Source organism: Primulina eburnea, chromosome 15 (assembly GCF_022965805.1).
Source record: "Primulina eburnea isolate SZY01 chromosome 15, ASM2296580v1, whole genome shotgun sequence".
In the NCBI taxonomy this organism is placed as follows: Eukaryota; Viridiplantae; Streptophyta; class Magnoliopsida; order Lamiales; family Gesneriaceae; genus Primulina; species Primulina eburnea.
In genome coordinates this window covers 23,268,608-23,295,306 of record NC_133115.1, presented here as the reverse complement: position 1 = coordinate 23,295,306, position 26,699 = coordinate 23,268,608, and the positions used below count along the sequence as shown (strand labels likewise).

At 40.5% G+C, this 26,699-nt stretch overlaps 1 non-coding gene across 1 annotated transcript; it reads left to right on the top strand.

Annotated features, from left to right (window-relative positions):
* Nucleotides 1–11,988: 11,988 nt before the first annotated feature.
* LOC140815762 (small nucleolar RNA R71) lies at nt 11,989–12,094 on the top strand. Its single transcript, XR_012114409.1, has one exon. It is a non-coding gene; the product is annotated as a small nucleolar RNA R71 (small nucleolar RNA).
* The last annotated feature ends 14,605 nt before the right edge of the window (nt 12,095–26,699 follow it).

Genomic DNA, 26,699 nt, shown 5'->3' with positions numbered 1-26,699 from the left:
TCAGGTTATTTTTTGCAGGCATACACCTTCCAAGTTGAATACAATCCAATTAGGAAACTTGCTTTATTTACCGCGAGGTCTTCTGCAATGTTGGTCGCTTCACATGCCTCTCGTGCTAGGGCGGTCAAGTTTTGCTGCCCTAGCGTGAGGTCTTCTATTGATTCTTCAGCCTCTCGCAATGGGGTAGTCAATTTTTACCGTCTTACCACGAGGAATTTTGGCCGACATCCTATTTTTCCTATACCCACGCTGGGGTAGTCAAGTTTTACAGCCCTAGGGCGAGGTGCCCCGTCCTTGGCTCATTTCCAGTTGAATATTCTTCTTTTGCGCCGTTCTCCTGAACATTCGTACAAATCAATGAGCTGTGATCATATGCAATAATTTAAGATAAAATGAACTAAATGCAAAATTCATTCTAGCAAAACAATGCAAACTAAGACTCAGACGATGCACTAAAACACGTAAGCCGAAAGAAGAGTTATACAGATTAGCGGCGCAGGGATCTAGAGTTTGCAGTGGGCGATCACGTATTCGTAAAGGTCGCATCGATGAATGGCGTTATGAGATTTGGGAAGAAAGACAAGCTCAGTCCTAGATTCATAGGACCATTCGAGATCTTAGAGAGAGTTGAGACACTAGCTTATAAAGTCGCATTACCACCAAATCTAGCGGGAGTTCATAATATGTTCCATGTCTCGATGCTGCGGAAATACATGTCAAATCCTTCACTTGTGCTGAACTATGAACTTCTGCAGCGGAAGCCGAACCTGTATTTCGTGGAGAGACCCACCAAGATATTGGACAGGCAGAGAGGAGGCTCCGGAACAAGGTGATCCAGATGGTCAAGGTCAAGTGGCTAAATCATTCCGAGGAAGAGGATACTTGGGAGACTGAGACCGAGATGAGGAGTCGCTACCCAGAGTTATTCGGTACGTTTTAAATTTCTAGGACGAAATTCTATATAAATGGGGAGGAATTGTAAGGTCTAGAAAATTCGAAATACGTAACCTTACTATATGCAATTTAGGATTTTTACCAAAATATGTGTTTACTTATTTTAATGCATTAAATGCATGATATTTTCAGGGATAGGCGTTTTATTCCATGGTTTATTAAGGTTTCATGTATTAGGGCTTTTAGTAGTATTTTGTGCTCGAAAGAAGAATGGACACCGGGGATAATTAAGGAAAAATATTTTTATTATTAAATAATTATTTTTAATTATTTAATATATGGTGTAATTAAGGGCGATTTTCGAAAATGGGCATTGCTAGGGTATTTTTACTCGTCGGGTCATATTTTAAACCGATACGCAAAATTTAGCAAGTCGGAGGACTTTTTGAGGGTTCGAGAAATATTTTCAAAAACTTACCTAAACGAAATATTTTTCAGGATTTGTTTTGGGCTTGATGGGACAATTTTATTGCACAATGGGCCTAAAATCATTTTTAAACTCATTATTTTAATTAAGGGCCCATTATACATTAATTATTATATTAAAACCTACCACCTAAACCCTAATCCTCCTACCCTAATATTCGGCCGCCCCTCTCCCAAATTCAGAGGGACATTTTTTAAATTACTCCAGCAGTAAGCCATCAGTTTTCCAAAGCTTTTTTTCTAAGAACTCGTTCTCCCTCTTTCCGTTGCACGTTCTACGCAATTATCTCAAAGGTTTCGAGAGTAAATACGCAAAGGCACGTTTAATTCTTGTTTTTCTCATCATTCACATAATTATATGATGAATTGTGTGTTTACGCATGAGAAATTCTTAGACTATTATGTTGCATCGATTTTACATGGTTTTGTCAGGAAATATGCATATGTTTGACATGTAATCACGTTTTCACATGGATTTTGTGCAAGGGGCTGCAAGATCTAGGATCCGAGGGGCTATACACGTCAAAATATCGGGTGGCTAAGGCCGAGTGTGCATCGGACCATGTCGAGATGAAAGGACCGATCGGATCTAGGGATATATTGATGCATGGACTAGATCGGGCTATGGGAAGGGGACCGGCTATAAGGGAGATGAACCAAGCCACAGTGCAGACCCTAATAGGTCTGAGTCATGGTCCAAGATGGGTCAACCCCGGCTGGACAAGGCCTAGGAGTAGATCGAGGCGCAAGAGTCAAGTAGGATAGGGTTTGGCTTGTTTTCGGGTGATTCATGTATGGTTGGGTGCATGGACAGTATGCTTGAGTAGGGATGGTCTAGGAGTGGTTCCACGGCCTGGTCTTAGTCCTAGGAAGTGCTGGTTTAGGGCTAGTACATGTCGGTTAGGCGTAGAGTCGAAGATTTGGCTCGGCGGTGTAACTAGGTTTAGAATTATACGTCAAGATTTTTCCAACAGGGTGCAGCCGATATTAGGTGGTTCAAAATAGTTGAATATTGTTGGTTTGGCACTTTTAGGGTGTGATTAACTTGCGGTTAAAATTTGGGAAAGTTTCAGATTGATTCGGGTTAAAACCGGGACCCAGTCCAAGATTTAAAACGAATCGTAAAGATTACGGAATCAGCTCGAGGTTACGTCTAGGAAATAATTATAATTATGATTTGATGTGTTTTAGCAGGTTTGGTTGGCATAGGGTCAGAATTATGAGGTCTAGGGGTAAAATGGTCAATTAGGGTTTCTAGGAGCAAAATGATCATTTTGCACTCAGGTCGAGTTAGCGGTCTTAACAGCGCTCTGAACACTAAAATTGAATGTTTAAAATCTATATATAATTATGAACATGAATATTTATCAAAATACGAAAAGTACGATGACATATTTTTGAAGAAAGGGAGTTGGTAGTTGATCGAGCAAAACTTGCACAGTAAAATCCCCAATAAAAATATGATTTTGTATGCTCAAAATAAATCGCAAGTGCACGATGTCAAGTTATAATATAGTGTACGTGAGTACGAGTATCGTTCCACTGAAGACTGTGTTTCACAATTATTATTTTAGTTATTAAAACTTTAGCGACGAAATTTGATTGTTTGTTTTATGACTAATAAAATTCAAGAAAATTTAAATAAACAAGCTCAAAGATTAAATGATGAAATATGAATTCTAAATCAATGGATTAAATTTCAAATGATAAAATAATTTGTTGGGAATTCTGGTTCACCTACCCCTTATTAATTAATTAATTCGTTCGATTGTGTTCTACGCTTCCGACAGGATTTCCTATTCAATTGAACACACTCTCTCGAGCTATGCCAAACTAATTCACTCAATGAAGTAATTAAATGTCTTTAATTATTTATCAAGAATGAATCGCATTTCGATTTATGAAACCCCCTAGTTTTCGACCCTAAGGACTATGACTATCGGCACGTATCCAATTTCATATGTCTATGCAAATTGTAGATCCGCAGATTATACTACTCGATCCTATAACTAGTTATTCTCTCGAACTCACTCGTGATATAAAATTGTCGTAAAAGTTAGCTACGCTCAACGACACAATGAAAATCGTAGAATAATCAAGAATAAATCACAAACCGAAATATAAATTAACCAACTGAAAGTTTGGGGTAGGATCCCCTTTAATCCCAACAAATATTAAAGTTAGCTACTAGAATTCATAATGAAAATAAGCAAAACAATATTTAAACAACGGAAAATAAACTAGAAATACGAGACGTGACGAAATCTGCGAAGAACGATGCCCGGAAACCGTCGAATCTTCAATCCAAGTGCAAAAGCTCTCCAAAAACTCCTTGTGCTCCTTCAATAATGTCTGAATAATGCTCAAAAGTCGACCAAGATCTTTCCATCGCAGCCACCCTCCAAAATTAAGGTAAGAAATCGCGCACCATAATCTTCCCAAAGTAGGCGGCGCTCGGGCGGTAGAAAAGTGCCGCTCGAGCGCCACACTTTCTGTATTCTCCCTAACTTTTGCGGCAGTCGCGTTCGGGCGGTAGAAATATACCGCTCGAGCGCCAACGCTTCTGTCTTCGGATGCACCTTCTCGCGCTCGGGCGGTATATTTCTACCGCCCGAGCGCCAACCTTTCTGGCTTCTTCTCCTTGCTAGTCGTATTTGGCGCCCGGGCGGTAGAAATCTACCGCTCGAGCGCCGCTTATTCTGTCCAAAGTTCCTTGTCTTCGACACTTTGCTTCCTTCTTGGTTTTTCCGACCATTTTTCCTGCAAATTCGTCACATACAAGTGAGAGATGATAAAACGCAAACGATTACTCTAAAATGAACAAAATTTAAATGAAATGCATGCATGCACAAGGCAAACACAAATAAAACTAATGCAATAAACACGTAAAAACACCACCTATCAACCCCCTCATACTAACCTTTTGCTTGCCCTCGAGCAAAATAGGTTAAAGCACGAGACTCTAAATAAACACAACAAAAATAAAAGACTCAAACAAAAACTAACCAACACAATTAAATATCAATGGTGAGTTGACAACTTTTATGATCATGCCTCAGTGAACTTCCGCACATACAAATCATAATCAAGTCAAATCACAAACGAGTACTCATTCTCATCTACACATAAATCTTGACGCTAATTTGAACGTGTGTGTGTGTCATGATGGGTCTAGTCATTCGTATTTCAAATAGATCAATTATCAAATCATGCGAGTCACTCAATTAACACTTCAATACAAGTCTCACTAGCATGCACCCCCGTGTCCATTTATCACTAGCCATAAATTGAACTTTATTCAACTTTTAAGTGCAGATAAGGGTGTCGAAAAGAAGGAAAATAAGCTCAAGTGGCTAAAAGTTGGGAGTACACCGATCATTTTCATTGTGCAATCGTCAAGACTTTTCGTCTGACTTTCCTCGTCTCCTTACATCTCCAACTTTTAGCCTAGGAATAGAATTTCATTCCTTTTATTTCGGCTCCCCCTCACCTTACAACTCCTTCTTTCTTCTCTTTTTCTCTTTTTTTTTTTTTTAAGTGCACAATTTTCACACATGTACTCCCTAGGCTAAGAATATATACTTTGGATTACAGCTGGTTAGGAGTATGACAATTTAATTCAGTGCATTGGAAAGGAGGTAAATGTAAAGTTCAAGGGAAATCAAATTTTCTCTTTCAAGGTCCCAATTAGTGACTTATTTTCACGGGTTTACATGCTAAATCAACTCATAAATGGTGCCTTTCAAGTTAACCACACAAAACTTTCAAATTTCGCCATTATTCATACAAAATTCTAGTCCCCACACATGTGTGCTCAAAAAGTTCAAACTTTGTGCCCAAAATTCATGTTTTAACAATCAAGAGTACCGTTCATGAAATGACCCAATCAATACTTTTGTATACTATCAATCCAACCGCATCATTGGCGCATAAATTATGTCTTCTCACCATAAACGACACTAGACAAAATAAATGCAACGAATAACTAAACAAACATAACAATCTACCCCCCTCATACTAGAGTTGTGCAATGCCCTCATTGCACAAAACGAAACAGACACTAAAAATGCAAACACAAATGCAGACTCAAAACATGAAAGCTAATAAACATGGTAGACTAAAACAAAGATAAGAAAGAAAACAGGAAACAGCTAAAAGGAAAAAATAAATGTGCAAGAGAGGGGAAACAGTAAACTCCCCTGATCAAGTGTCATCCTCATCGTGCTCCGGCGGTGGCACTCCTGCGGCCTCCCCATGTTGAGAATAATCGTACTGGAACTGGAATGGGGGAGGCGGTATCGGAGTCGGTGGAATGGTCGACGGGTCAACGCCCCCGTGTACAAGCAAAGAGCGCATCATAGAGTCAATGTGAGATAGGTGGTCCGTGACATATGAGTTAAACTGACTCTGATGTGCCTGGAAGGCGATATTTTCATCCATTTTGTCATTTTGCGTTCGCCTGCGGGGTTGTGGTGGTAGGCGTTGTGGTACGGCAGTGTTTGATCCACCCGCATCCTCCCCCCGAGAGGGAAAGTCCGCCCGTCTTTTTGCCCTCTTCCGTTGTTCGTCCTCCCGGCAAATTGGCTTCATCGGTTGAAGCCACTCTTCGTCGTCCCTGAAATGCACCCCGGCCCGTGCACACAGTTCGGAAATGATGCTCGGGAAGAAGAGACCTATGTGGCTGTTGTGGGTGCTCAGTATGATTTGCGAGTTGATAAGTTTGCCCACATCGATGGCGTAACCTCGGTGCAACGCAAAAAGTAACAATGCACGCTCCTTTTGCACCTCGCTTGTGTGCGAGACTGGCATCATCCGTCGGGCCACAAACAGATACCACAAGGCGATATCAGCTTTTAAGTACCTTTCATCAAAACAGCTCGGCGATCCACCCAATGGTTTCCACGTCGCACCCGGGTGGCACAGAGTCTCGATAATCAGATTGTAGTCGGGATTAATCATCAATGCCTGGAAATTTGAGTCATCTACCTCGGCCGTTTCCAATATGGCGTTAATCGTGGCCGAATCGAACGGCACAAGCTTGCCTCTAACAAAGGCCCGACCGTCAGTTCGTTCAACGGCATTGGCGTAGAATTCCCTAACCACCGACACCACAGCCGCCTTAGGTTGTTCGCCAAATTTTTCCCATCCCCTTCTTGCCAAGTCCACAAGAGGTGGCATATATCGATCCTCCATAGTACGCCGAAATCCCCTCTCAGTTATGGGGTTTCGGTGAATTTTAGCATGGTCATATCTCGCACGAGCCTCCGCACTCACGAAACGTGTTCTATCAAATGAGGATGAAGAGGAGGAGCTAGGATTACCTCGTTGCTTCTTGGGAGCCATGGAGTTGAAGAAGTTGGAACTTTGAATTGGAGATGGTGTGCTTGCTTCCGAAGGGAGATTGTGCCTTGCCGCCGAAAGCTTGAGTGGAGGTGGTGGTACCTGCACAAGAAAATCGAAAAGGAGGAGGGATGAGAGGAGTTAGGGATTTGGGGAGTGAATTTGGGGGAAGAAATTTCGTGCAGAATGAGAGAAGGGAAAAGGGAATCGGGTGTTAAAAGCTCTCGCGCTCGAGCGGTAGAAAATTACCGCTCGAGCGCGAACCTCTCTGGAATTTGATTTCAGAGGTAAGCTCTCGCGCTCGGGCGGTAGAAAACTACCGCCCGAGCGCCGACCTTTCTGGAAAAAAATTTCACGAGGTAGACGTTCGCGCTCGGGCGGTAAAAAATTACCGCTCGAGCGCGAACCCCTCTGTTTTTTTTCAAATATAATTTAATTTTTTTTTTTTTGTATATAAATAAAACAACAGTAAAACAAAATATGCTGACGTGAAAGAAAAAGAAAACTAAATTAAATGCAAGAGAAGGGAAAGGAAAGTAAGTTCTCAATTTATCGTCGAGAGCTAGACGTCGGTCTGTCTAGTTCGGCATGTCTTGGAACCGGGTGATTCCAAGTTGTGGCTCAATTGTGCCACCCATGTAGTGCTTCAGGCATTGGGCATTGACCGTAAATGTCCCATCCTTCCCGTCTTTCAATTCTACAGCTCCCGATGGATATACTTTCGAAATCACAAATGGACCAGACCATCGTGATTTCAACTTTCCGGGAAAAAGTCGCAGCCGGGAGTTTTAGAGTAGAACACTTTCACCCTCCTTGAATTCTCTCTCGATGATCCTTTTGTCATGAGCCTTTTTGGTTTTCTCCTTGTAAGACAGTGCAAGATCGTAAGCCAAATTGTGGAACTCCTCCAACTGGTCCAATTGAAGCAAACGCTGTTCACCTGCATCAGTAAAATTAAAGTTCAGCGCTTTTGTTGCCCAATATGCCCGATGCTCCAACTCGACAAGTAAATGACATGCTTTACCAAATAACAACCTATACGGTGTAGTGCCTATAGGTGTTTTAAAAGCAGTCCTATATGCCCATAGAGCATCATCTAACCTCACCGACTAGTCTTTCCTACTGACGCCTACCACTTTCTCCAGAATTCTCTTTATCTCTCGGTTTGACACTTCCACTTGACCACTCGTCTGGGGGTGATAAGGGGTAGAGATCTTATGTGTGACACCATATTTGCTTAAAAGTTTTTCAAAGAGTTTGTTGCAAAAATGAGTGCCACCATCACTAATGATTGCTCGTGGTGTTCCAAAACGGTTAAAAATGTTTTTCTTTAGAAATTTTAGAACCACTTGAGCATCATTAGTGGCGTATGCTTCCGCCTCCACCCACTTAGACACATAATCAACCGCCACCAAGATGTATTTTTTCGTGAAAGAACTAGGAAATGGTCCCATAAAGTCGATTCCCCACACATCAAAAACCTCACATTCAATGATATTTTTTAACGGCATTTCATGACGGTTAGAGATGTTACCTGACCGCTGGCATTTATCACAGTGTAGCACATAAGAACGAGCATCTTTGAAAAGAGTTGGCCAATAAAAGCCACATTCAAGTACCTTGGATGCCGTCCTTGTTGGTCCGAAGTGACCACCTACCTCACGGTCATGGCAATGGTTGAGAATTTGATCAAACTCTTCTTCCGCAACACACCGTCTTATCATGGCATCTGCACAAATTTTGAACAAGAACGGTTCCTCCCAAAAATAGTATTTCACGTCAGAAAAGAATTTCTTTCGTTGGTGAAAAGATAGGTTTGGTGGAGGTGTGCCTGTGACAAGATAGTTAGCGAAATTTGCATACCATGGACAATTTCTCACCTCAAATAGTTGCTCATCCGGGAACCAATCATTGATAGCATGCTCAACAGAATCATTACAAATACATTCTAATCTAGACAAATGATCTGCTACCACATTCTCAACACCCTTCTTGTCCTTGATCTCTAAATCAAACTCTTGCAACAATAATATCCACCGAAGTAAGCGTGGCTTTGCATCTTTTTTAGCAAATAAATATTTGAGGGCAGAATGATCAGTGAAAACAATTATTTTGGACAAAACAAGGTATGAATGAAATTTGTCAAGTGCAAACACTACGGCTAGTAATTCCTTCTCAGTGGTTGCATAATTTAATTGAGCCTCATCTACGGTCTTACTTGCATAGTAGATTGTATGAAATACCTTGTTTTGTCGCTGGCCAAGCACGGCCCCCACTGCAGTGTCGCTGGCGTCGCACATTATCTCGAAAGGTAGATCCCAATCCGGTGCCACCAAGACAGGAGCCGTCACAAAGCGCTCCTTCAGATTCTCATATGCCTGTAAACAGTCAGAAGTGAAATCAAATGGCACATCTTTCATAAGTAAAGAAGAGAGAGGTTTTGCAATTTTTGAAAAATCTTTTATGAAACGCCGATGAAAACCGGCGTGGCCTAGAAAACTTCTAACTCCCTTTATGAACGCCGGAAGTGGTAACTTCTTGATGACTTCCACTTTCGCCTTGTCCACCTCTATCCCGTGCTCCGAAATCTTGTGCCCTAGGACAATGCCCTCTTGTACCATGAAATGGCACTTTTCCCAATTGAGCACCAAGTTGGTTTCCTCGCATCTCATCAACACCACCTGCAAGTTCTGCAAACAGTCATCAAAAGACGGTCCGAAAATAGAAAAGTCATCCATAAATATTTCAAGAAAAGTTTCTATCATATCATGGAATATAGCGGTCATGCAACGTTGAAAGGTGGCGGGTGCATTACACAAACCAAAGGGCATTCTTCTAAAAGCAAAAGTTCCATAAGGACAAGTGAAAGTGGTTTTCTCTTGGTCCTCGGGCGCAATCATGATTTGGTTATACCCAGAATACCCATCTAGAAAACAATAAAACTCATGACCCGCTAACCTCTCAAGCATTTGATCAATAAAAGGGAGGGGAAAGTGGTCTTTTCGGGTGGCATCATTCAATTTCCTATAGTCAATGCATACACGCCATCCCGTGACAGTCCTGGTGGGTATTAGTTCATTCTTATCATTTGTAATCACAGTAATACCACCCTTCTTTGGCACACATTGAACAGGACTTACCCATGCACTATCAGATATAGGATAGATAATACCTGCATCGAGAAGCTTAATCGTCTCAGCTTTCACTACCTCTTGCATCTTAGGATTCAATCTTCGCTGAGGTTGCACAAGAGGTGAGTACTTTTCTTCCATCAATATCTTGTGCATGCAGACAGAGGGATTGATCCCTTTGATATCCGCCACCTTCCATGCAAATGCGCCCTTGTGCGCTTTTAGAACCTCCACTAGTTTGGCTTCCATCACATCTGTCAAAGCGGCAGAAATAATGACAGGTAATGTGGTATTCTCACCTAAGTAAACGTACTTGAGGTGTGGAGGCAACGGCTTTAGCTCAAGCGTTGGTGGATCCTCGATTCTTGACCTTTGAGGGGTCAAATCTCTTCGTTCTCCTAGATCCTCTAGTCGCATCCTCATTGGCCTTCTCCATGGTTGGTTGGCATTAAAGTGTGCCACAATTTCAGCCCTTTCTTCGTCTAACTCCTCTTCTCCCAATTCAGTATTGATAGTGGCCTCCAAAGGGTCCCTAAGTGCATCCTGCACATAGTTGGATACAAGAGAGTCAAAAGCATCAATTCGAAAACAACTATCAGAATGCAGTGTGTGCTTAAGTGCATTAAAAACATCAAATGTAATCTCTTCTTCGCCCACTCTCAATCTCAACTTTCCCTCTTGCACATCAATAAGTGCCTTGCCAGTTGCAAGGAATGGTCTCCCCAAAATCAGAGGCATCTCTGTATCCTCTTCCATGTCGAGCACCACGAAGTCTGCAGGAAAAATGAATTTGTCCACTTTTACTAGCACATCCTCAATCACTCCGCGGGGGTACTTGACAGACCTGTCAGCCAGTTGCAAGGACATCCTCGTCGGCTTAGGCTCTCCTAATCCGAGTTTCCTGAAAACAGATAGAGGCATAAGATTAATACTTGCACCAAGGTCACACAATGCTTTACGAAAAACTACATCACCAATCATGCAAGGGATAGAAAAACTCCCTGGGTCTTTTAATTTCGGTGGGATTTTGTTTTGCACCAAAGCAGAGCAACTTTCGGTCAAATTTACCGTCATGTGATCCTCCAATTTTCTCTTGTTGGCTAAGATGTCCTTCAAAAATTTAGCATAACTAGGCATTTGCATCAAAGCATCGGCAAAAGGAATATTAATATGCAATTTTTTAAACACTTCTAAAAACTTACCGAATTGTGCATCTAGTTTTGCCTTTTTTAATGCTGCAGGAAAAGGTGGAGGGATAACAATCTTAGGTTGTGCAGTGAGTGCTGGTGTAGAGTTAGATGACTTACCTTGAGACGTCGCAGCATGTTCATCCGGCACTTGGCTTTTCTCTTTTTCTCTAGGCTCCAAAACTTTTCCGCTCTTCAACTCAATGGCCTTCACTTGCTCTTTTGGATTAGTCTCGGTATTACTTGGCAAGGTGCCCGGCTCTCTACTTGCTATCATCTTGGCCAACTGTCCAATTTGATTCTCGAGCCCCTTAATTGATGCATCTTGGTTTTGGAGTCGAGTTTCAGTGGATGAGATAAACTTAGACATCATTTGTTCCAAGTTGGACTTTTCTTCTCTAGGAGGATCGGATCTGTACATCGGTTGTTTCCCATATTGTTGTCCTCCTTGCGGCCTATTATGACTGTTTTGACCGCCCCATGAGAAGTTGGGATGTTGCCTCCACCCAGGATTATATGTGTTCGAGTAAGGGTCATTCCTTGGGCGGTTTTGGACTCCCACTTGATTCACCGGTGCCTCATCTTGCACATAGAAGGGATTTACATATTGACAGTTTTTCACATAGTGTTCCCCTCCACACTTCTCACAGAATATCTCTTGAAGACGCATAGCCGTGCCACCCACGTTCAAGCCGTCTATTTTCCTATTTAAAGCGTCAAGTTGTGCAGTAATAACAGAAAAATCAGTTACCTGGTGAACTCCGGCACTTCTCGGCTGGTTGTTCCTGTCAGATTGAGGATGATAGCTGCTAGCAGCCATTTCCTCCAACAACTCATATCCTTCTTCCGCAGTCTTCCTCAAAAGGTTCCCACACGCAGCAGCATCTATCATAGTACGGTTAGGAGTAAGCAAACCGTAATAAAAGGTTTGAATGACTAACCCAAGTGGCAACTCGTGATGTGGGCATCTTCGTAATAGATCTTTGAAATGCTCCCACGCCTCATATAGTGACTCTTGATCGAACTGAGCAAATGTTGTGATGTCTGCCCGCAGCTTCATGGTCTTCGACGGAGGAAAGTATTTGATGAGAAACGCCTTCGCCATGTCCTCCCATGTAGCTATCGAACCTACAGGTAAACAATTCAACCAAGCTTTAGCTTTATCACGCAAAGAGAAAGGAAATAAACGCAGTCTAACAGCATCATCAGAAACTCCATTAAATTTAAAAGTATCGCAAATCTCAAGAAAATCCGCGATGTGTGTGTTTGGATCGTCCACAGCAGTTCCTCCAAATTGGACGGTGTTCTGAATCATCTGGATAATGGCTGGTTTGATTTCGAAGTGATTTGCCCGCACGATAGGTCTCACAATGCTAGGGCGTGCACCCTCCAAAGAAGGTTGGGCATACTCCAGCATTGGTATGCGGCGTGGCATCTCGATATGTCTCTCCTCACGCTGTTCCTCCTCGCGTTCTGGCTCGTGTCTCTCCATAAGTTCTTTAAGCCTCTGCTGTTGTCTCCTTCTGCGGAAGGTTCTTTCAATTTCAGGATCGAATTCAAGCTCCACGTCAAGTGACTTTGGCGAGCACTGGAAGGGATATCTGTAAGAAAATGTGAAGTGTTATCTCAAGAGAAATGAAATAATGCTAAAGGAAATAACTAAAAATAAAATTGTAGATTAACAGTCCCCGGCAACGGCGCCAAAAACTTGATCGAGCAAAACTTGCACAGTAAAATCCCCAATAAAAATATGATTTTGTATGCTCAAAATAAATCGCAAGTGCACGATGTCAAGTTATAATATAGTGTACGTGAGTACGAGTATCGTTCCACTGAAGACTGTGTTTCAATATTATTATTTTAGTTATTAAAACTTTAGCGACGAAATTTGATTGTTTGTTTTATGACTAATAAAATTCAAGAAAATTTAAATAAACAAGCTCAAAGATTAAATGATGAAATATGAATGCTAAATCAATGGATTAAATTTCAAATGATAAAAGAATTTGTTGGGAATTCTGGTTCACCTACCCCTTATTAATTAATTAATTCGTTCGATTGTGTTCTACGCTTCCGAAAGGATTTCCTATTCAATTGAACACACTCTCTCGAGCTATGCCAAACTAATTCACTCAATGAAGTAATTAAATGTATTTAATTATTTATCAAGAATGAATCGCATTTCGATTTATGAAACCCCCTAGTTTTCGACCCTAAGGACTATGACTATCGGCACGTATTCAATTTCATATGTCTATGCAAATTGTAGATCCGCAGATTATACTACTCGATCCTATCACTAGTTATTCTCTCGAACTCACTCGTGATATAAAATTGTCGTAAAAGTTAGCTACGCTCAACGACACAATGAAAATCGTAGAATAATCAAGAATAAATCACAAACCGAAATATAAATTAACCAACTGAAAGTTTGGGGTAGGATCCCCTTTAATCCCAACAAATATTAAAGTTAGCTACTAGAATTCATAATGAAAATAAGAAAAAAAATATTTAAACAACGGAAAATAAACTAGAAATACGAGACGTGACGAAATCTGCGAAGAACGATGCCCGGAAACCGTCGAATCTTCAATCCAAGTGCAAAAGCTCTCCAAAAACTCCTTGTGCTCCTTCAATAATGTCTGAATAATGCTCAAAAGTCGACCAAGATCTTTCCATAGCAGCCACCCTCCAAAATTAAGGTAAGAAATCGCGCACCATAATCTTCCCAAAATAGGCGGCGCTCGGGCGGTAGAAAAGTGCCGCTCGAGCGCCACACTTTCTGTATTCTCCCTAACTTGTGCGGCAGTCGCGCTCGGGTGGTAGAAATATACCGCTCGAGCGCCAACGCTTCTGTCTTTGGATGCACCTTCTCGCGCTCGGGCGGTATATTTCTACCGCCCGAGCGCCAACCTTTCTGGCTTCTTCTCCTTGCTAGTCGTATTTGGCGCCCGGGCGGTAGAAATCTACCGCTCGAGCGCCGCTTATTCTGTCCAAAGTTCCTTGTCTTCGACACTTTGCTTCCTTCTTGGTTTTTCCGACCATTTTTCCTGCAAATTCGTCACATACAAGTGAGACATGATAAAACGCAAACGATTACTCTAAAATGAACAAAATTTAAATGAAATGCATGCATGCACAAGGCAAACACAAATAAAACTAATGCAATAAACACGTAAAAACACCACCTATCAGTAGTGATTAACACGAACACGAACACGAACATGTAAGGTCCTGGTTCAGTGGATTGGTAATATTGTTGCTGATGTGCCCGCCGCCGGGTACTGTGGTTATACGTAGATGGACCAATCGACTATAGCTGATATGAAAGTCACAACTAATTATCTGAATTCAAATAAAGAAAAGGAACACGTATATGATGATATGAAGAGATATGTTATGGATACGTTTATGCTTTGACATGTTATGTTTAAGTTCATGTTAATAAGATACGAAATGTATTTTAATTACCATAATTTTCAATGTTGTATTTTATGTATATGTACTTGCTATCACGGTTCAGGTGCGTTGAGTCTTTAGACTCGTTAGGTGTGAATGATGCAGTTGAGCATGATGAAGTGGAGACTGGAGGCGCTGAAGACTAAGTAGACGGAGCTGGTTGTGTGCACGTTAACCGGAGGACTATACGTTTTTCCATATTATATGTTTATGAGTCATGAGTAAAACATTATTTATTTTATACATTTTTATCTTTTACTATGTTGATGATTTAGAAGGATTTTGAAGGTTACCCTTGAGTTCCTTAAAAACCATAATCTAGGAATTCTACGCGATTAAAGTTATTTAACTGCAGTATTTTCATTTAGTAGTTGAATGATATTTTTTAATGGATGTTTGAGCAATTTTAGAAAATAGTTTTTAAAAGAACAATTTAGCACTAGACGTTACAAAAACGTAGCCCCTGAAATTAAATTTGGAAACAATAAATTTTTTTATGCGCCGCTACTCAGAAAATTTTCGGGTAGTGCATAGGCATACTGCGCACGGCCTGCCCATGGTTTTAAAAAAACATTAAGGACCTGCCCGCCCGTGTGGCTGCTCGAATTGTTTGGGAATCACACAACCCACTGCCCGAACCAGTGAGGACAGGCTACCCGAGATGGTCTCGTGCAGTCCTGCCCGACGGAGACTTTTTTTCGGGAGTCTTCGGGGTGTTTTCAAATTTCTCAGGATTTATGAGTCAAAATTTCTATTTTCTGAAAATTGATTGAGTTGTCTGTGAAAAATAAATTTTGAATAGATCACGTAATTTTCTCACAAAATAAATAATTGAATTTGATTTTAATTATATCTAGTAAAAAAGAGTTTTTACAAAAAAAATTAATTAATTGAAGTTAAATACAAGAGTTTATCTAACTTATTAATTATGACGGTTATTGATAATTTTCAAGATACTTGATTGGTATATAATATGTGATATTATCTAATTAATATAATATTGATATTATATGGTAAAAGTATGATAAAGAACCATGATCAATTTGCTAGGTGTATGTTAGGATATTTTACATGTTGTATTTGAATTATTTGGTAACTAAAAGTAGACCTGATTTACGGTCCTTTCTCACTCTCTAAATTTGTATCCCAATGTGCAATGAATATTTAATGTAAATATTCTATTTAATGAGATTCCAAGATTTGAAAATGATAGGCCCAGATCCTCGAAAGGAGTTTTGAAGATCGAAAAATATGTATAATACTCGAAGCTTATGTAATATTGCGTGCATTTGCTTCTTTTTATTTACCTAGGTTCAGGACATATATATGTATATGGCTCGTAGGGATCAATTAGCTCTCGTTTATCGATCATCATTTATTATTTATGATGTATGTGATATTGAAAAGTCTTTTAATTTTAACTTTAAAATTTAAATAAATAATCTGGAAATTTTTTTATTTTTTTGAAATTCAAAAACATCACCACCTAAAAACTTTAACATTTTAAAATATAAAATTCATAACGGTTCGTAAAGCATCAATCATAATACGTAAGTCGACTTAAAATAATCCAAAAACTTAAGCTTCAAAATCAATCAAAAAAATTTCATAAAATAATACTAAAAACTTTCTTAAACTTTAAATACTAAGCTAATGCGGAAAAATAGATATTTGTCCCTCGAGAGTGTACTGTCATGTTCGATCCACTCAAGCGTCAGCGCCTCCCTCAAAATCGTCCTCACCTGCAACAATTCAAACCTAGTGAGTCTAATAATTCATCACATCCAAACCGTAAATAACAAATTTTACGTATATAGACACATGCATTTAAAAATATTAATTTTATTTAAAATAAGCTGACATAAAATTTTAAGCGTAAATAAATCATAAAGCCTTTCATTATCGTATATCATTTTGGATGAAGTTTGATCCTTGAAAGTGACTATCCATTATCCTTTATCATTCATCCTCTGGTCGACTGATCAATCTGTATGCATCAAGAACCTGGGGGCGAGGTGTAAGGTCCAAAGTGCGATAATGTAATCCAACTACATGCAAATTTAGGGAAAACGAAAAATGTAAGGTCCAAGAATTTAATTCACGTAACCTGAATGCATGCAAATTTGAGGGAAAATGAAAAATGTAAGGTCCAATAATTTAATTCACGTAACCTGAATGCATGCAATCAAGAATTTTTATTTAATTATGTGTTTAATTATTTTTATGCATTTTATGAATAATTATTGCATGATAGGATTTATTTCATGAAATTTTAAAGGGTAAATGAATTAAAAAATTTTAAGTTGCATTTCGCGCTCAAACAAGGAACGGAGACCGAAGAAATATCAGGAAAAATTATTTTTATTACTTGATTAATTTTTATTAATATAAGGTGTTTTAAAGGAATTTTTCAAGAAATGAGCTTTGTTGGGTATTTTTACCTGCCAGAGCAAAGTTTTCAGCGGTACACAAATTTTATCGAAATAGGGACTTTTTGAGGGTTTGGGTAATATTTTCAAAAACTTGCCAACACGAAATATTTCTCGGGAGTATGTTTGGACTTAATTGGACTACTTTTAAGCTTATTGGGTTTCAAACTCTTTGTAAACTTTTTAAACAATAATTAATGGCCCATTGGAGCTTAATATATTATTTAATTGTCCCCTAAACTCCACTAAACCTAATATTATTTTCAATCAGCCGACACCCTCCTCCACTCACCTTTCTCCCTCTGTTTCAACAGCCATAACCCCAGCAAAGCTTCGGCCATATCATTTCTTCAAGAAAAAAAAATTCTCATGTGCTTCCCCCGACACCCGTTCTTTGACGTTCTTGCGTAGAAATCATCAGGCACTCTTTGTAACATTTTTTTGCATCATTCACGTTCTATAGAACTGTCATGCATGTATTTCTGCATGAAATATCTAGATCCAGCATTGAGCATGAAAGGTTTTCGGTTTTAACATGTGTTCTTGCATTTCCATGATTTGCTACTCACGCTTTCTTTTTTGTTGTAGCAAAGGGGCTGTTATGGGGGTGTTGCTAAAGGTTTAGGGGAGGTGTTATTGCTGTCATCAGGCTATAATCCTTGGACCGCAGGTTATAGTTAGAACCGAGAAGAGTTCTTAGGTGTTTTTGCTTGCCGGTGAGGAGATCGAAGGATTGGCATGGACCAACGGTGCAAGGGCCTAGCCGAGCCATGGACCAGACCCTGGTGGGTCTGAACCTCGGCCTAGGAAGGCTCAACCATTGCTGGAACAAGTCATGAAGTCGATCGAGCTTGGGGGTAGTGAGTTGTATGCGAGGTGCGCTTGGGGTGGCTACGAATAGGAGACCTATGTCGCTTGCATGGGAGGGAATCCGTGGGTTATTTGGGTCCAGAGGAGTGCTAGGGTTGTCTAGGAAAGGCTGAACCGTGATTGGTCCGCTTGGTTTTGGGTTAAGGAAGAAAATGTGAGAGGTGTTGCTCATGGGGTTTGCATAGGTGAGATAGGAATGTTTCAGCAACTTGCAGGTCATGGCGAGGGGTTATGGGCTTAGTCTTGATGGTTTTAAGGCATTTTAAGTGTTTATAATGTGTGGTAAAGAGTTGGGAAAAAATGGTTAAATTTCGGTTCGATTCGTGTTAAAACCAGGACCACGGTCCAAGTTTTAAAACAAATCGATTAAGTTTTGAAACGGGCTCGAGTTTTCATCTGTGAAACATTTTTAAAATGTTTCACAGATGTTTTAATGAGTTTGGTAAACTTCGGGTCAAATTTTAGAGGTCCAGGGTAAAACGGTAATTTTGGTTTTCCAGGGGCGATATGGTCATTTTGCACCCGGGGTGATATTTTGGTCCTGGCAACTCCCTGAGCACAAATTTCTCATGTTTTAAATGTTTATGCATCATGTTTATGATTTTTATGTAATTACGATAAATACATTGCATGCTTGCTTTAAAGGAAAAATTATGTATATACATGTTTTTATTTAAGTGATGAAAATGGTGACACGTTTTGAAGGAAGTGAGTTGGTTGGGACTAACACGATGACATGATGATATGTAATGTCGGGACTCAGTGGACGGGTAATGCTGTCGCTGGTGTCATCACCGTCGGGTACCGCAATTATACGTAGATGGATCTATCGACTGACATGATGATATGAAAGTCACAGTTAGTGAATGGAATTCAAATTAAGATAATGAACGTATAAGTTGTTATGATGATATGTGCTATGATTATTATCATGTTTGACAGGTTTTAAGCTATGCATATGTTTCCCTTGATCATGAAATGGTATGTTGATTATGATATTGTCAGAACCCGAGATTTTACGATCTCAAGTAAATAAGGTAAGAAATACATGCGCTTAAAACTTAGCTTAAGCTAAGATCAGAATACTTTCATTCTAATTATAAACTTAATTATGAACTTAGATTTGCAGCGAGTAACTCGTGGAAGTAACTTCAAAGCTCGGCGATTAGCTCAAAAGAAGGCCGAGCTGCAAATAATCGCATCCATCGGAGAATTGTCACGGGAGGAGTAAAACCCCAGCTCAAGGACTCGATCCTTCAGCTCAAAGAATCTCAACCAAGCTTGTCCTAACAAGACCAAAAAAGGAGCTATAAGTTGAGCCAAGAGTTTGGACAAGTTAAATGTGCAGGAAATAACCTTTGCGTTAACCCATGAAGGAGCTGCGGGAGGAGCTAAGAGCTAGGACATCTTTATTATTCAAAGAATGACTCTTGATGCTTGGCATGCCTTTGACCACCATTATGAGCACAATAAATCCTTTCTTGGGGAACAAGTGTTCGGCCATGGGGGAAGAGAAAGGACCAAAAATTTCCTATAAATAAGACATCAAGGTTGAAGGAAATGTACTCCAAAATAAGCATAAAAATTCGGTCCTCACCCTACTCAAACCTCTCCAAGTTTCGGCCAAGAAAAGCATAGAAGAAGAAGGGAATTTCGTGCACACCAGAGTTTCAGTCCTGAGTCGAAGTGCTGCCCAATCTTCGACAAGAAACTTCCTACAAAAATCAGTAAGTGGGCTTTTGATATATATTCGTTTGTATTTTTAAACTTGAATATGTATATCATGACATGCATGTATGTGTGTCTTCATTTTCAAAAATTTGCTATCTGCTCTGTTTAAAATTTCGATCAATTATGTGTTCTCTTATATGCTTCGAAATTCGTTGATTCCGCTGTGTCCGTATGAAAACTCTGAAATCTGAAAATCTGAAAATTTCTGTCTGTTACTTCTGAGATCTTTGTTACACTGTTACGATTGAATTTGAAATGGGACGAGAATGGTGATTCTGTCTGGCCCCCAATGGTGGGTATAAAATCATTTCTGTTTGACCCCCAATGGTGGGTATAAAACCATTTCTGTCTGGCCCCCACCGGTGGGTATAAAACCGAGTTCTGGCCTCACCCCTTAGAGGAGTAACATATTGGGGATAATTTGACCATGGAAATGAGATGAGTAACAATGTTTCGTTTGGTATGATCTGATATGTTTCTAAACCGTTCTGAAAATCTGATTCGTTCTGAATTATCTGTCTCATACTTGTCCATTTCGATATGATAAATTAAAGGTAATAAGATTTGAAAGATTGTTAAAGAACTGTTTTAAAGAATTAAGTTCTATATGTATCTTTGGAACCGATCGACCAACACTTGCTGAGTGTTTTTCCAAAAACACTCACCCCCTTACAATTTCAGATAAAAATGAAGAACAAATAAATGAGGAGGAGCAGGAAGCTTTCTGGGGTTGGTGATCTATGATCAAGAGCAAGAATCAAGTTATCCCTTTTGTTTAGGTTTTCCGCATTTCGCAACTCTGATGTATTTTTATTCTATTGTCAATGTAAAGACAATGTTTTATGAAAAAGACTGGTTTTTGGCATTTCAATACGAGGCTTAATTGTTTTCAAGTAATTGTTAAACAATGCCGGATGTCACAGACGCTTCGGACACGGGGCGTGACAGATATTTTTCGCTACTTTGTGCTACGTATATGTACTTTTTATTTCTGGCACAGGTGTGTTGAGTCTTTAGACTCACTACGCGTGTGTGATGCAGGCGAGCACTTTGATTAGGAGACCGGAAGTGCCGAAGATTGAGTAGGCAGGCGAGATGTGCGCACACGACCCGAGGACCACACTTTTCCGCACATTACGATTTTTAGAGAGATGAGAGGACACGGATATTTTATGCATTGGTTTTGAGATACTGTTGATTATTAGTTTTTTAAATTGTTCACGCTTTGATTTCATGCTTGGTTGAGTTTAATCAGTTTAACTCCATTATTTTTTTTAAATGTTAAATGCTCATGTTTACGCTTAAAAGATATTTTCTTTAGTATGGTTGCATGCATGCAAAATATTTAAGCATTTATAATAGCAGCATTTTAAATTAGTAGACGTCACAGTTCGTATCAGAGCAAGGGTCCTGTATAGGGTTGTCCCACTGCCAGCTTCTGCCGCTCAGTCTTCAAGCCTCAAGCCTGTAAGTTTAATGTTTTAAATGATTTACTGTTATCACCTGAATATTTACATGATTTATTTTTTACGATGGTTTAATGTACATGTTTAACTACTTTTACGATTTAAGGATTTATTATTTTAAAAACTAGATTAATTACATGATGGGTTACGTTTATAAACTGGATTGTATTTATATATGCCTCCTAGACGCGCTCCTAGCACAGACAGGTAGGATTATATCTCTGAGGGTGGCAGAGGCCCTCCACCACCACCACCGGGAGACCTAGCTACCCGAGTACTTGAGGGGATAGCGAGGCTCATGGAACAGGCTCAGCAGGCTCCTCACCCACAGACTGATGTTTATGAGCAGTTACATCGGCTCAACCCAAAGGAATTAGGGGGTACCACCGATCCATTCGTGGCAAAGGGATGGATTAGGTCTTTGGAGTTACACTTTGAGTACCTGAAGATGAGGGATGGAGACCAGGCCAGGTGCGCCATTTATTTGCTGAGGGATGATGTGTTCCTACGGTGGGAGGGGGCTGCACATGCAATGGATGTGGCTACTCTCGCATGGGTCAGATTTAAAGAGATGTTATTTGGGAAGTACTTTTCGGCTAACGTCAGGGGGCCGCCTGAGGAGGGAGTTTATGAGTCTCCGCCATGGGGACTCGTCGGTGCCGGAGTTTATCCGCAACTTTGACCGGGCTGTCATTCGTACCTCTTATTGCCAGAGATGACGAACAGGAGCTGCGTCACTTTATGGATGGACTGAGACCCCAACCTTCGCTGGATGTGATGTTGATGAGGCCGGCTAGCTTTGATGAGGCCACTTCCTATTCCTTCCTGGCGGAGTAGGCGCTTCGAGATATAGATTTTGAGATACAGCGGAAGAGGCACTAGACTCAGTCCAGCTCCCAACCGCAGAAGAAGCGGTTTTCGGGGCTGCCGAGGCAGTAGAGTGAAAGGGGATTAGTTACGGTGCCCGGTTGCGCAACGGAAGTTTCAAAAATTTAATTTTTAGCAAGAAAACCAAACACCTCAACTATAGTGTGTAGCAAATACAAAACACAATATGTCATACATAGGGTGTTAAGAAAAGTATACCTATCAATCTCTTGAGATTGATGTTTGGCTCAAACTTAGTTGATAAAAAACTAAGCTCTTCCAGGATGACAATCTACAAGCCTCCTTACTCCAATATTAGGCCCACCACCAACTAGCTAGAACCACTCTTATTTTGCACTAGAAAAATAAGAGGATTTTTCAAAGAGAAGTATTTTATTTCCTCAACAATTGAAGAAAAATGAGAGAAAAATGAAGAAAGAATTCCCTTGAAAATTTCGGCCAACGCTAGGTAATGGGAGAGAAGGATGAGTAGTCTTGGTTGTATAAAAAGCTAAAACCACTTTTAGCATGGCAAACCTTGGAGATTGAAAAAGTAATCTCCAACCCTTCACCTCCCATGCATGCAATTTTATTTGGTTTTTAACAATTAAAACCCTTGCACTTAATTTAATTATCTCAAACAAATATGAGACTAATTAAACATTACTTGAATTTACTCAAGCCATTAGTTGAATAATTATTTTACTATTGGGCTCTACAAGACCCAATATAATTTAATTAATTCAACACTTGAATTAATTTAATTATTTGGACTCTACTAGGCCCAGTAGTGTTTAATTAATTCAACACTTGAATTAATTTAATTTAGTCCATAATAATGTTTATGAAAATCCCAATTTTCAAATAAATTATTTGTTTTGCCAACTTTTAATTTAGGAACACTTCCACAAATTAAAAGTTACATTTCCCTCATAGAAGTCATACTTTTATTTTTCCTTACGCTTATAAACTCCTTTATTAGTCGTTCAACACTTTTTGAACTATTTTATTTCTCAACGGGATCTAGAAAGCTAGTACTTATGTGGCCCTCAATGGTTCATTGATACAACTAGCCATGGGTTCACATCTCCATGTGATTCGGACTAAACATGTCCTTATACGAGCATACCCCAATCGCTCCGTTCTTAATTATCAACTCCTTGATAATAAGAACGTCATAACTCAAGTCTGATAGTACCCAACCAACCATGTTAAATGCCCAGCAACGTTGCTTACATGATTCCCTAGGTATCAAATGATAGTGTCTGCAAGAACCATTCTATTATGGTTAGCATACAGTATGGTCTCTTCAACTCATATATCCCAACCGATTCGACAACCATTGGTATATCGAGAGTTGTCAATGAATCGATACTATGTGTCATGTCGTAGTTGCATCGATGGTGTAATCTATGAAACCCCTTTCATAATTACCACCATACTCTGATTAGAGATTTCAAACTACATACACATGAGATCACATAAGATATCCATACCCGAAGTTAAGCGGTAAATCCCCGACTACAATGCATCGACTCCTATATGTTTCGACAGAACACCCAACCTTTCCACCTGATGACCCCATGAGAGTCGGTAAACAAGTCAAAGTGTAATGCTAGCACATAGAGTCTCAATGTTGTCCCGGGTCATAAGGACTAATGTCGTACAACTATAAACTAGGACGTTTCCACTCGATAAGTGAGAACCACTTGGAAAGTCCTTTATGGAGGGTTGTTCAGTGCACTCTACAAGGTGCACCTATCTGCATGTTCGGACATCACAATGTTCCCTACCAATAAAACATAGTACTCACATCACATATACTAGTCTCGAACTCGAGCGGCCTATATCCTTCTTAGCGGCGGCTGAATCGACAAGGAACTGTTTAGAATATACATTATTACAAATATGAGTTTCATGATACCCGTAATATGAGCATCTCATATTCTTTCTACTATTTGTATAGCTAGCATGGGTATACAGATAAAGAAGTGCCAGAACAATGATTTCAAATATTATTAAAATAAAGATTGATTATACATAGAGTTTAAACATGAACCTTCGGCCAATACTTGGCTCGACGGACACCTACTCTAACACAGAGGCCCCAGGGTCAATTCAAGAAGCCGGGATAGCAGCGGCAACCGCAGGCACCAGGGAAGCCAAAACAGGAGGGTGGACGGCCGTGCAAACAGTGCAACAAACTCCATTACGGCAAGTGCATGTGGGGGACTTTTAAGTGATTCATATGCAAGGAAGAGGGCCATAAATCGGCAGACTGCCCGAGGAATCAGGGCCCCACCACAGGCCGAGCCTATGTGATGCACGCTGAGGAGGCGAAAGCCGAACGTGACTCTACCCTGATAACTGGTAACTTTTACGCTTAATTCTATGTCTTTACCGCTCTTATTGCATGTAATTTAATGATCTGTATGTGAATTAATTGTTGGGATTGATAACACAGAAAGAATTAGGATGCATGTTCTACCTAGTTGTGATTAAGAATTTAATTGTTTTTATGGGAAGATATTAGGACTTAATTGTAATAAATGATAATTCGAGAACTGAAATTCTAAAAAGAGAGATTTTGGAGTCAATTTTTGAAATTTCTGTAAATTTTTGGATGTAATTGTGCGATTTTCAGAACTTTAAGGGGCTAATTTGAAATTTTTGATTTTCTGAGGATTAGTTTAGAATTTTTGGGAACGATGTTTGGGTTAATTGCCGATAAGAAATTCCTTAAGTTCAACATGATTAGATTTTATGGTATGTTTTGACGCATGAAAGATATATATTGCAGGTGTAGCCACACATGGACTGCTAGATACAGGGGCTACGCATTTGATCATATCCGAATCTTTTGTGAAGCGACTAGGAATCATTCCTGCAGCGATGGATTTGGGTTTCAGGATATCGATTCCATGCGGGATTAGATTTCACATCCCGGATAGTGAGGGGATTGAAGCTTAGATTGCAATAGAAGGCAATACAGGCAGACCTGATAGTGCTACCGTTGCCCGAGTTTGACATAATCTTGGGCATGGACCGGCTATCTTCTCATGGAGCAGTCATAGATTTTCGACAGAGGTCAGTGTCTGTCAGACCGCCAGTGGGAAGCCGTTTGTATTCGAGGCAGCTAGACATCAGCAGATGTCGCACGTCATTTCCTGGTTGTGTGTGAGGAAGATTATAAGGAGAGGCTGCCAGACATTTTTTGCAAGCATCGTGTTAGTGTCTGAGCCAATCGTTCAGAGGCTAGAGGACGTCGATATGGTCAGGGAGTTCTCCAGTGTTTTCCCTGACGATGTTTCAGGCTTCCCGCCAGACAGAGAGGTGGACTTTTCGATTGAGCTTATGCCAGTCACGGTGCCGATATCTATAGCACCCTACCATTTAGCGCCTGCAGAGATGAAGGAGCACAAAGATCAGATTCAGGATCTGTTAGATAAGGGTTTCATTCGCCCTAGTTTTTCTCCATGGGGCGCACCAGTTCTGTTTGTCAAGAAGAAGGATGGCAGCATGAGACTGTGCATTGATTACAGAGAGCTGAACAGAGTCACAGTTAAGAACAGGTATCTGTTGCCCAGGATCGAGGACTTGTTTGATCAGTTTCAGGGAGCATCTGTGTTCTCAAAGATAGACCTTCGATCCGGATACCACCAGCTTAAAGTGAGGGAGTCTGATGTGCATAAGACAGCCTTCCACGACGCGATACGGGCACTATGAGTTTTTGTTGATGCCCTTCGGTCTGACTAACGCGCCAGTGATTTTCATGGATCTCATGAATCGTGTGTTGCAGCCGTACATGGATCAGTTCGCTATAGTTTTCATTGAAAATATATTGATCTATTCGAAGAGATTGGAGGAGCACAGTCAATACCTGAGAACAGTACTGCAGACTCTACAGGATAGACAGTTGTATGCCAAGTTCCACAAGTGTGAGTTCTGGCTTGACAGAGTGGCTTTCTTGGGCCACATTGTATTTCAGGATGGCATAGAGGTCGACCCCAGCAAAGTAGAGCTAGTCAGAGATTGGCCAGTTCCTAAGAGCGTGACAGAGATCCGTAGTTTCTTGGGAATGGCTGTCTATTCCAGGAAGTTTATCCAGGGCTTCTCTTCGATTCCAGTACCTTTGGTCGCCCTGACAAAGAAGAACGCCAAGTTTATCTGGGGATATAAGTTCCAGGAGAGCTTTGACAGATTGAAGCAGGCTTTGACCAATGCACCAGTTTTAGCTATGCCATTCGGGCAAGAAGAGTTTGTGGTTTATACAGATGCATCAAAGTTCTATTTGGGCGCGGTTTTGATGCAGCAGGACAGAGTGTTAGCCTAAGCGTCCAGACAGCTGACGGTTCATTAGAAGAATTATCCGACTCACGACCCCGAGCTAGCAGCAGTGGTATTTGCCATGAAGATCTGGAGACACAATCTGTATGGGGAGAAGTGCAGGATTTTTACCGACCATAAGAGCCTGAAGTACTTTTTCACACAGAAAGAGTTGAATATGCGTCAGAGGAGGTGGCTTGAGCTGGTGAAGGATTATGATTGTAACATTAGCTACCATCCGGGTAATAAGGGTAATGTGGTTGCGGACGCTTTGAGCAGGATGCACGCTGTGATTGTTAATTTGTCAGCGGAGAGACTGCTAGAGGCTGAGATTCAGAGATTTGAGCTTGCAGTTTCTGCCACGGGCGAGGCCTCGAATCTTGCTACTCTGACAATACAGCCGACTCTGAGAGACAAAATCCGGGCAGTCCAGGCTTCTGACGAGCAGTTACAGAAGTAGAGATAGAGGGACGAGGCTAAGGGCCAGAGACTGTATACAGTTTTGGATGGCAT